The sequence below is a fragment of the Leucoraja erinacea genome, chromosome 19 (genome assembly GCF_028641065.1).
Source record: "Leucoraja erinacea ecotype New England chromosome 19, Leri_hhj_1, whole genome shotgun sequence".
Lineage (NCBI taxonomy): Eukaryota > Metazoa > Chordata > Chondrichthyes > Rajiformes > Rajidae > Leucoraja > Leucoraja erinaceus.
The window spans coordinates 34,735,363-34,746,818 of NC_073395.1; the positions used below are offsets into that span (position 1 = coordinate 34,735,363).

Below are 11,456 nucleotides of genomic sequence, written 5' to 3' on the forward strand. Positions count from 1 at the left end.
TGAGCCTTGGCGTAAATAGCAGTTCACTGACTCCCCTCGATGCAGCCCATTTGGCCAATATAAATATGGAATCAAATTTTATTTTTGGAACCTGAAGTTTTTCAGTCCTGTGGAAAGGTTTTAATGACCACTTGCTTCTCCACTAATTCAAAAAGACTTTATTTTTACTCTTTTTCCATTTAAAACCTACTCCGCATCAATGTCTAATCTGAGCCTTGATATAAGGCCCAAGAAACACGGGGATGCAGAAATGTTATTATATTAGAGTGTAACAATATCCATGTTACGCTAGTTAATGGTTCTATTTGTGGACCTGCATTCAATATTTAATGATGTTATTTGTCTTCAAATGGATCATCTTACATCACCATATCATAGGTAGCTACTAATTATGAAAGCGATTTAATCCATCAGGATTAAAGATGTACTTTTCTCCAGCATGTTATAAAAATGTCTCTGTTGAACAACCATTCTTTATGTTCACTGCTATTTTGAAGAAGTGTTCCTCAAACAATGATAGATATATCTTTCACCTTTTTAACTGAAGACTTCCTTCACTCTTCTCCTGAGATAAACTGAAGTAATGACCGAGATGAGAAAAACATTTTTCACACAGGGAGTGGTGAATCTGTGGAATTCTCTGCAACAGAAGGTAGTTGAGGCCAGTTCATTGGTTATATTTAAGAGGGCATTAGATGTGGCCCTTGTGGCTAAAGGGATCAGAGGGTATGGAGAGAAGGCAGGTACAGGATACTGAGTTGGATGATCAGCCATGATCATATTGAATGGCGGTGCAGGCTCGAAGGGCCGAATGGCCTACTCCTGCACCATCTATGTTTCTATGTTTCTATGATATAAATCATACCATATTGGAAATATATATATATATTTCCATAATGGCTGGTTTTTGCTGGTTTTGTTCACAGTTCAATAGGTCCTTTAGCTCTAGTTCTTTCGCTTCCTTGAGCCCGTTGGCATTATGGATCAACTGAATAGCCTGTATCATCTCTATGGTCTTGAATATCCTGGTGATGACAACTGAGCATAATCAAGCAGAAGGTAGACACAAAATGGTGGAGTAACTCAGTGGGACAGGCAGCATCTCTGGAGAGAAGGGATGGGATTCCAGAGATGCTGCCTGATCCGCTGAGTTACTCCAGCATTTTGTGTCTATCTTCGGTGTAAACCAGCATCTACAGTTCCTTCCTACACATAATCAAGCAGAAGTTTGATCAAGGCTCTATTCAGTTTTCACATGACATCTTCCGACATGTGCTTAATGGACTTAGTAATGTAATTAATCATTCTGCTTGTGTTACTCCACACGTATTCAGTATGTCATGTGCCAACAGTATGATCACATACAGATGTACTTCCATTTCAGTTCTGCTCTTTCTGGTTTGTGGTTCTGGTTTCTTGCACGCCCATGGATTGTGGTAGTGATTATTTTCCCCAACCAGTGTGTAACGTCTAATTTAATCTACTGTACGTCTAGTTTTCCTATTTGCAGATTTTATCTAGCGCTCTTTATAAGTCTTTGGCTATCTTTTATCTTTTATAATTTGACCAGTTTGAGCATGGTGTCTGAATCCAAATCATTAATGCAGGTTAGGAACAGTTGGTAGGAAGGAACTGCAGATGCTGGTTCACACCGAAGATAGACACCGAATGCTGGAGTAACTCAGCAGGACAGGCAGCATCTCTGGAGTGAAGGAATGGGTGATGTTTCGGGTCGAGGCCCTTATGGTCTGAAGAAGGGTCTCTACCCGAAACGTCACCCATTCCTTCTATCCAGAGTTGCTGCCTGTCCCGCTGAGTTACTCCAGGATTTTGTGTCTATCTTAGTAACAGTTGGATTTGGCGCTAATCCTTAGAAAACCCCATCTTGAGAATTGGGCACAATGGGAATCAAATCATATAGGGATTGTGTGTCATAGAAACATAGAAACATAGAAATTAGGTGCAGGAGTAGGCCATTCGGCTCTTCGAGCCTGCACCGCCATTTAATATGATCATGGCTGATCATCCAACTCAGTATCCCGTACCTGCCTTCTCTCCATACCCTCTGATCCCCTTGGCCACAAGGGCCACATCTAACTCCCTCTTAAATATAGCCAATGAACTGGCCTCAACTACCCTCTGTGGCAGAGAGTTCCAGAGATTCACCACTCTCTGTGTGAAAAAAGTTTCCTCATCTCGGTTTTAAAGGATTTCCCCCTTATCCTTAAGCTGTGCCCCCTTGTCCAGGACTTCCCCAACATCGGGAACAATCTTCCTGCATCTAGCCTGTCCAACCCCTTAAGAATTTTGTAAGTTTCTATAAGATCCCCTCTCAATCTCCTAAATTCTAGAGAGTATAAACCAAGTCTATCCAGTCTTTCTTCATAAAACAGTCCTGACATCCCAGGAATCAGTCTGGTGAACCGTCTCTGCACTCCCTCTATGGCAATAATGCCCTTCCTCAGATTTGGAGACCAAAACTGCACGCAATACTCCAGGTGTGGTCTCACCAAGACCCTGTACAACTGCAGTAGAACCTCCCTGCTCCTATACTCAAATCCTCTTGCTATGAAAGCCAACATACCATTCGCTTTCTTTACTGCCTGCTGCACCTGCATGCCTACCTTCAATGACTGGTGTACCATGACACCCAGGTCTCGCTGCATCTCCCCCTTTCCCAATCGGCCACCGTTTAGATAATAATCTGCTTTCCCGTTTTTGCCACCAAAATGGATAACCTCACATTTATCCACATTATACTGCATCTGCCAAACATTTGCCCACTCACCCAGCCTATCCAAGTCACCTTGCAGTCTCCTAGCATCCTCCTCACACCTAACACTGCCCCCCAGCTTAGTGTCATCCGCAAACTTGGAGATATTGCCTTCAATTCCCTCATCCAGATCATTAATATATATTGTAAATAGCTGGGGTCCCAGTACTGAGCCTTGCGGTACCCCACTAGTCACTGCCTGCCATTGTGAAAAGGACTCGTTTACTCCTACTCTTTGCTTCCTGTCTGCCAGCCAGTTCTCTATCCACATCAATACTGAACCCCCAATGCCATGTGCTTTAAGTTTGTAGTTAAGTCAACATAGACTAAAGGCATTTGATATATTGATTGATGGAGCAGATTTGAAGACATCTGTAACTTTCTTATATTATTGTGCTCTTGTTTTTGATATCAGTAATAATCTCCCATGAGAAACTTACCAATGGCCATTTGGAAATCAATCCACGCCATGTTATATAGTTTTCTACTCCAACTTGGGATATCAAACTTTTCATAAAATTAAATAACGTGGTAAGACAATATATTTACGTTTTCAAACTACATTGATACTTTTTACTGAATCGTGTTTCAGCAGATTTGCTTCTAATCATTGATCCTAGTATTTTCCCAGATATTGCTCTCGGTTTCTGTTCATCCATTGGTTTTGTTTCTTTCTTTATTGTGGATATAAACCTGTGTCCAATGTTGTCGTACCTCTAAACATCCATGAAGATCAGCTTTTGACAAGTTTCAGCCGAGTCCCTCCCCATGCACTGGAATAGATGCTGCCCTTTCCTACATATTATTATTTTTTTCAAAAACGAAACTCTGCTGGAGGGGCTTTACCCGGAAACAATAACTATGTTTCTCTTCCCATTGAGGTATCCTGACCTGACTGCATTGGCAATCATTCTACATCCAGCACTGAAGCTTGGCACTTATGGAGTTAACCCATCGGTAATTTGGGACGTATCAGCTTGAGGGATTTCTGTACGGACACATCACCTCCTGCCCTACACCTGTATCCACCTATCACTTGCCAGACTTTGCTTCCCCCGCTCTTTTTTCCAACTTTCTTTCCCCTGCTCCAACAGTCTGAAGAAGGGTCTCGACCCAAAAGGTCATTGCTCCATTCCCTCCACAAGCTAAGGTTCACTTCTTAATAAACAGACAACTCACAAAAACGTTTGTTAGACCAACTCAAGCTTTACAGATCATCGGCCGGGAAGTGATGGGGATACAACAGTCAAGTAAGCAACACAGACACTTGACTTCCCCCGTGCCACCACTTCAATAAACCAGGGGTTGCATTGTGTTTTATACTGTGTGAGTGTGTCACTTAATTACATTCCAAAGATGTTAGTCATGGTCAGGGATACAGTCAATACACATTACCATAGGATGCGGCTGAACTTGTCTCTTGTCAATTAGTAGACACATTTCAAAGGCATCTTATCAGTTGGTACTTTCAAGACAAGACATCTCAAAGGCATCGATCAATTTCTCAATATACATCACTGAGACAAGTCTGGGCTTCTCTCTTTCATCAATTGGCAGACACATTTCAACAGCACCGGTCATTGTCTCAATACACAGCAACCTGAGGCAAGCCCGGGCTTGTCTCTCTATCTCTCTTATCAATCCACTGAAAAAGGCCTGCTTGAGACGAAATATAAGCTACAACCTAGTCCAGTATTCCACTATGTATTTTTTATATATTTCAAAGTATGTAACCTTTTCACACAGATGCTGCCTGGCCCGTTGATTTCCTCCAGCGCTTTGTTTTTATGATATGTCTTTACGGTTAGATGATAAGAACAAAGTCCAAGAGACTATAATAATAATCGGATGTGTTTCTATGCTTCAAGTTCTGAGTTAAATACACTATGTATTTTAGATCAAATCCATAGACAACAGACGGGTGGATTTCCATCCATTCACAATGCTTATCATGTTCGAGGTTAAATATTATCAAGCTCTGCTGTTGCTTGGAAGTTTGCAAATGATGCAATAAATTAGTAAGTTCCCTATCTATCATTGCATTAACCATCACAGATAGGATTAAAGTTTCCTCTTCCCTGTTGGCATTAAAGAGAAAAATTGAATTCCCTTTATCTGGCATAACTTTTTACACTCAGTCATTGGTTAAATATTAGATTACCTTATCATCATTCTGGTCCTAAACCTGCTCTGCAAACAACTGGTGCATGTATCGGCAGCGAACCGTGACTATTCTACCCCCTGAAACTGCAGGAGAATCCAAAACTACTTCCTGCAACAATAAAAAGTTGAAAATGATTCAAAATTTGACATGGAATCCCCAGTCATATTGGTGAAAATCCTGCTGGCTGGAGTCACCAGTTGCAATGGGAATTAACAACAAACATTGAAACTGCAGCAGGACTTAGACTTCTGTGCACGTGCTGTTAAATGTGCTGCAGCTCAGAAGTCACTGCCGGGCAAGTGTTGGTGTATCTGTCACCATGCTCCGTCACACAAGGTCAGACCGAACACAGGATATGTGATCACATTGATTATTGTGCATATTCTAGGCTTCTCGATTACGAGGCAAAGAGGAGGAGGTAGGTGGTTTTGTTGAATTATTTTACTGTCACAATGTTTTTCGATTATTTACGTTTGTTTTTGTGTGCTTTTCATTAACTTTGCGTTTTTGTTAAAAATTATCAAGTACTTAAAAAATATACAACGCATTAAATGTTAGAGGCATTTCATGACTGTTAAAACACCTCAATAGTTTGACATATGGCAAAAACATCTGCCAGCGTTGCCTTCTGTGAAAGCCGACAAGGTCGTTCTAGATATTGGTTTCTCTGTGCCATGTCACCTCTGGCCTATACGCTGTTGAGACCGTTTCTGCCTGATTCAAGGGTGTGGAGGTCCTGCAGTATCAACTCAAGTGTGTGGAGATCCTGCAGCATCAGCCCTTCAGATTGTTACAAACTAGTGAGGGATGTACAGAGACCCCAGGTGAACTTCTGGGTGGTAGGTCAGGACCAGCATAACTGCACCAGTATGACAACTTGGTCAGGATCCCAGCCCATTATTTCCATAATCTTAAACATCCAATTCTCTTCCAAAAATACATTTTGTCTGCTGGATGAAAGCAATGGAAAGTGTGGTACAGATTTGCAGAAAGTCATATCATTTTCAGTGGGGAAGATTTATAATTGCATTGCTGTAGTGCATTGAAAACTTAAACATCTCCATGTTGTTTTTACAGAAGGGCGAAAAGCTAGATTCACAGATTTCTGCCAGGTAATTATAGATTTCTTGTTTTTGCCCTTCCCGGGATAAGTCTGCTAAATTTAAAGCTGTGCATCAAGCTATAAACATATGATGAAATTACACATCATTGGAGAAAACCAGCAAGATGTACTTTGGTTCAAGTGGACTTGAGCACTCTGTCACTGTAAGCAATCTTGCAGCAGAGCACAGTATGTCTTCTATTTTAATCTGCAGTGGCTTCACACAAAAAGAAACATGATATTCCTGCATTAAATTACTGAAACCATATATGGTAAGAAAGCACCTGTCTTGGTCTAACCTTGGTTAAACACAACAATCCACTAAGCACACTTAAGCAAAATTGTTATTACTCAAAGTAAAACACCGTGTACAGATCTGGTCTCCCATCTATAGAAAGGATATCATTGAGCTGGAAAGGGTACAGAGAAGATCGATGAAGATGTTACTGGGCTTGAGGGGTTTGAGTTATATGGATAGGCTGGGCCTTTATACACTCAAGTGTAGGAGGCTGAGAGAGGACATCGTAGAGGTTTGTGAAATCATGGGGGGCATAGATAAGGTGAAAAGCCACAGTCTTTTACCCAGGGTAGTGAGTTTAAAACTAGTGGAAATAGATTAAAAATGTATCTGACGGGCAATGTATACAGAGGGAGGGTGGTGTAAATATGGAACGAGCTGCCAGATGGGAAGCGGCAGAGATGGATACAATTATGACATTTAAAGGAACTTGGACAACTAGATGGAAAGGAACGGTTTGGAGGGATAAGAGGCCAGGTACGGGCAAGTGGGACTGGCTCGATTAAGCAGCTTGGTTGACATGCATAAGTTAGGTTATATAGTCCTATAACTTGATGACTCCAGATAGATTCATACTCTGGATCTTCTGCAACATTGTTCATAGGTAATCTTAGCCTGAACATGTTTGCAGTGTTTAAATCCAAATGTGGGCTTGCACTTAAGACCGCTGTTCTGACTGGGAAATTTCCGTTATTGCAACTGTTTGGAAATAGTTGATGTCAACAAAGGACAGTTGCAAATGCTTCTAAATTTCAGGCTCCAAAATGTGTATCTCACCTTGAATCGAAATTCCATCCAAAATGATGTGTAGCAATGGAATTGATAATGTGCCAGATGCAAGCAGAATGTATATGGGCCATCAAGTCTCATTTGTCTTGCAGTTGGTGGAATGAAAGGTTGTGCCACATCTTTCTCAGATTGTTTCGAGTATTTGTATAAATAACATAGTGGGCCATTTATTTCAGCATCTCTGCTGGCTCACAGAGATGTGTTCTCAGTCCCATTTGCCCATTTTTCTCACCAATCCATGTGCATTTGGAATGTGGAAGGAAACTGAAGTGCCAGCAGGAATCCATGCAGTTACAGAGGGGACATGTAAACTCGACACAGGTGTTGAACCTGGCTCTCTGGAACTTTGGCATTCATTGTTGCAACATAGTTCCCCACTCTTTGCCACCTTTAAATGGCCTTGAATGGCAAGAGGCCTACACCACTGATGGGCAAGAGATACTCATTACTGTTGGGTGAGTATTCACTGCCTCAATGTTGGGCAACTGCTCACTGTTTCACTGTTTACCAGCTGTTCACTGCTCCACTGTTGTGCAATTGTTCCCCAATGCCATTGGTTTTGGTGAGGCAAAGGCGCATGTCTGCTGGTGAGAATAAAGCCTATTCTGCACTTGAGGAGGAAACTTGCCTCACTAATGAACAAGAGGCCTTTCTAGCCCGTTACAGATAAGAGTTCATCTTACCGGGCAAATCGCCTGTTGCAGTGGTGGACAGAAACTGAGCCTGTTTGAGGTGTATCTCATTCAGCTGGAAGGTACACAGCTCACTCACAGAGAGACAAGAGAAAGGAAGCCTTTTTTTTGTAGTTCCATCAGGATTACTGGTCTGCTTAAAATCCAAACTGATCCAATATTGACCCTTAAACTTCTTTTTCCTAAATCTAACCCAAGTTGGAGACATTAGGTTTAGGTATGGAAGATTGCGAGGGATATAGATCAAACATGGGCAAGTGTGACTAGCTAAGATGGGCACTTGGTTGGCATTGGCAAGTTGGGCCAAAGGGCCTGTTTCTGTGCAGTATGAATGTTTAGCACTTTAATGGTGAATTATCACATCCAAACACTGCTGATGAATCAGACTTGACATCCATGTTTAGTTTAGTTTAGTTTAGAGTTACAGCGTGGAAACAGGCCCTTCAGCCCAACGAGTCTATGCTGACCAGCGATCACCCCGCACACTGTCCTACACACTAGAGACAATTTACAATTCTTACCAAAGCCAATTAACCTACAGACCTGCACGTCTTTGGAATGTGGGAGGAAACCGGAGCATCCGGAAAAAAAACGGGCGGTCATGGGGAGAACGTACAAACTCCGTACAGACAGCACTCATAGTCAGGATTGAACCCTGGTCTCTGGTGCTGGAAGACAGCCACTCTACCACTGCGCCACCATGCCGCCCATGATGTCTGTAAAATCACTCCAATCCTGTCCATGCTCCCAGTGATGGATGCCGTTGCCTGACCGTAGCACTGAGGCAGATTTATAGCAGGGGAAGCACCTTCTGAACTGAGGCAATGTTCCCCATCCACGCTCTTGAGTGTCTGACCTGCAAAATGGGTGTTGTTAGGATGCAGGGGGTGGGTGGGTGGGGGGGGGGGGGGGGGGGGGGTTGGGATGGTGGAGTGTCACGGGCTCCCTCACTGCCTACAATTGTCAGTAACCAATGCATTGAAATAAAATCTGAGCACAGCGGAATGTTGCTACAAAAGCAAACATTAGCAACTGAACACTACCTCTTGCCATGCAAAATATTTACATTTATATTCATTTTCAATTAACTAGCAGACGTATAACTGCAGGTTCATGAAATAATGTTGTCACTGCTTCCGTTAGCTGTCTTTCATCTGCTGATTACAGAAGCAAGGTGCTCCAAATGGTACAGACCTTTCTTTGTGTTCTCCCTATCCTAAACCTTATTTAATTTCTAATCTTTACTGGTTCCAATGAAAGGTCATTGAAATGCTAACTCCCATTTCCTTTCCTCAAATGCTGCCTGATCTGCTGATATTCTCCAGATTTCCTATTCATTTTATATTTCCTCTCCTAATGCTATTTTGTTTTTGGGTTTTTTTCTTAGTCTTTGAACATCGTGCATTTACAATTTTGCAACGCCATTCGAGATACTGAAGAGGAATCAGGTAAATGTTTGAATGGTCAGGGAAATGAGCATTTTGGGAAATGGACACAAATAAGATGAGACACAAAATGCTGGAGTAACTCCGCGGGACAGGCAGCATCTTTGGATAAAAGGAATGGGTGGCGTTTTGGGCCGAGATCCTTCTTCAGAACATCAAAACGTCACCCATTCCTTCTTGCCTGCCCCGCTGAATGACTTCAGGGTTTTGTGTCTATCTTCGGTGTAAACCAGCATCTGCAGTTCCTTCCTACACAAATGAGATGGGAACTGGAGCAGATCAGTTATGGTGGGATAGGCTTGAGAGGCCGAGTGGTCCACTCCGCTCTTATTTTCTTATGTTCTCAAATTATACTATAGCCAAGTGACTTGCGAGGCCATTTAACAAAGCAGGTGAAAGTCAATCATCTTACGATGGGTCTGGGGTTACACAGAGGCCAGACTGGGTAAAAAATTGCACATTTCCTTTCCAGAAAGACATTGGACACTTTTTGATTCTACTCTGATGGAAAATGCAGTGAAATATTTAAATTACCTGATCATCCATTGTATTTTTTATTTCCAGAGCTTTATGTGTACAGAGGTTTTCTATTTTAGTTCAAAATAAATAGTTTTTTTATCCAAGAGATCAAAGAAAATGTAATCTTTCCTTTCAAAGAACATTAATTATGAACAGCAAATAAAGAATGACTTTGGCCAATGAACCGTGACTCTGCTCTGACAACTAACAATCATGATAATCATATGAACAGAATGAAAAATATCCCTCTCTTTTTACCTCACTGCCTAACATGTCTTCTATGATTAAAAAAATTACTTAAATATGATAGTTTTACATTAGTAAATGGGACAACCTGGCATAAAAAATTAATGTATCCAACAGAGCTAATCATCCTCAGGGATATTGACTAATTAAGGTAATGCCCGATCATAGCATATAAAGATAATTAGCGACACAATTATTGTTTCTTTTTAAAAAAGCGCACTTGCCATCAGGCACGTGAGATCAAGCGTTGCAAACTTGCCTTCTGTGTTAATTAATTATCTATTGCTATGATAATTGAGTCTGAAGAACCTTTAGGTTACCTTTGTAAAATTTCAGCCACCAGCCAATGCACTGTTATCAAGTGCATTGCATATTACCAATACAATTAACATCATTAAGTGCAGTTTCCACCATAACGTGCTCCCTGGTCGCTAAAGAACATACTGTTTGTGCATTTGGCTACTAAGAGTGGAATATTTTCCACTGGCCTGCTAAGGACATGATATGCTGCAGTGAATGTAACTTGCAAAACAAGTTGGAAAGCCCGGGGTAATAAAATCACAGAATTAAAGAAAGAGTGTTTGTGTAATTTACAAGGAGGGAGACATCAAAGATCTTCTATTTTCCTCCCTACTGATGCCTCAGATGGATTCTTGTTGTGAATTTGAATCTGCAGTTGGGGACTGGACATATACTGTACCTCTGCAAGCCACATATATTTCACCCTTCTAAGATGTTGTCCTTGAAGCATACATGACCAACTCATTTTGTTGTGTATATAATTTAGGAGGAAATGACAAGTATAAAACTGCAATATAAAACTGTAACATTTTAGTGGTGGTGGATTGTAGTTGTTCATCACCTGTACAACTACGCTGGAACATGGGGATTGAAAATGGTCTCATGGATTGGTTTCCTTAGGTTAGCTAGAGGATATATAAGGGTAGAGCTGAGATTTCCTTCTGTTACACAAAAGATATTTACTTAAAGCTTTCCCAGTGGATTCGGACATCTCCTTTAACAGAGTAGGAAAATGCAGTGGTTTCACATCTGGCAGTTCAATAATGTATTGGACAGTTCTGCTCATTCTGTCTGCAACATCAGATGAGATGTTATGACCATTTGCAATCGTCAGCAAAGGGATGAAACATGACAAATATGCTGCATTTTGTCGTGCATTTGGTTAAACACCAACAACCAACGAGTATTAGTGAGGTGGGGACTTATAATAACTCGCGTGTCAGACATCAAATGCTGGAGTAACTCAGCAGGACAGGCAGCAACTCTGGAGAGAAGGAATGGGTGATGTTTCGGGTCTCGACCTGAAACGTCGCCCATTCCTTCTCTCCAGAGATACTGCCTGTCCCGCTGAGGTACTCCAGCATTTTGTGTCTATCTTCGGTTTAAACCAGCATCTGAGGTTCCTTC

The 11,456-nt window shown here is 41.5% G+C and overlaps 1 long non-coding RNA gene across 1 annotated transcript; it reads left to right on the top strand.

The window, feature by feature from the left end:
- Positions 1-1,928: 1,928 nt before the first annotated feature.
- On the top strand, positions 1,929-11,129 carry LOC129706482 (uncharacterized). The gene is made up of 3 exons (XR_008725064.1): positions 1,929-5,355; positions 6,015-6,049; positions 9,206-11,129. It is a non-coding gene; the product is annotated as an uncharacterized LOC129706482 (long non-coding RNA).
- Positions 11,130-11,456: the final 327 nt, after the last annotated feature.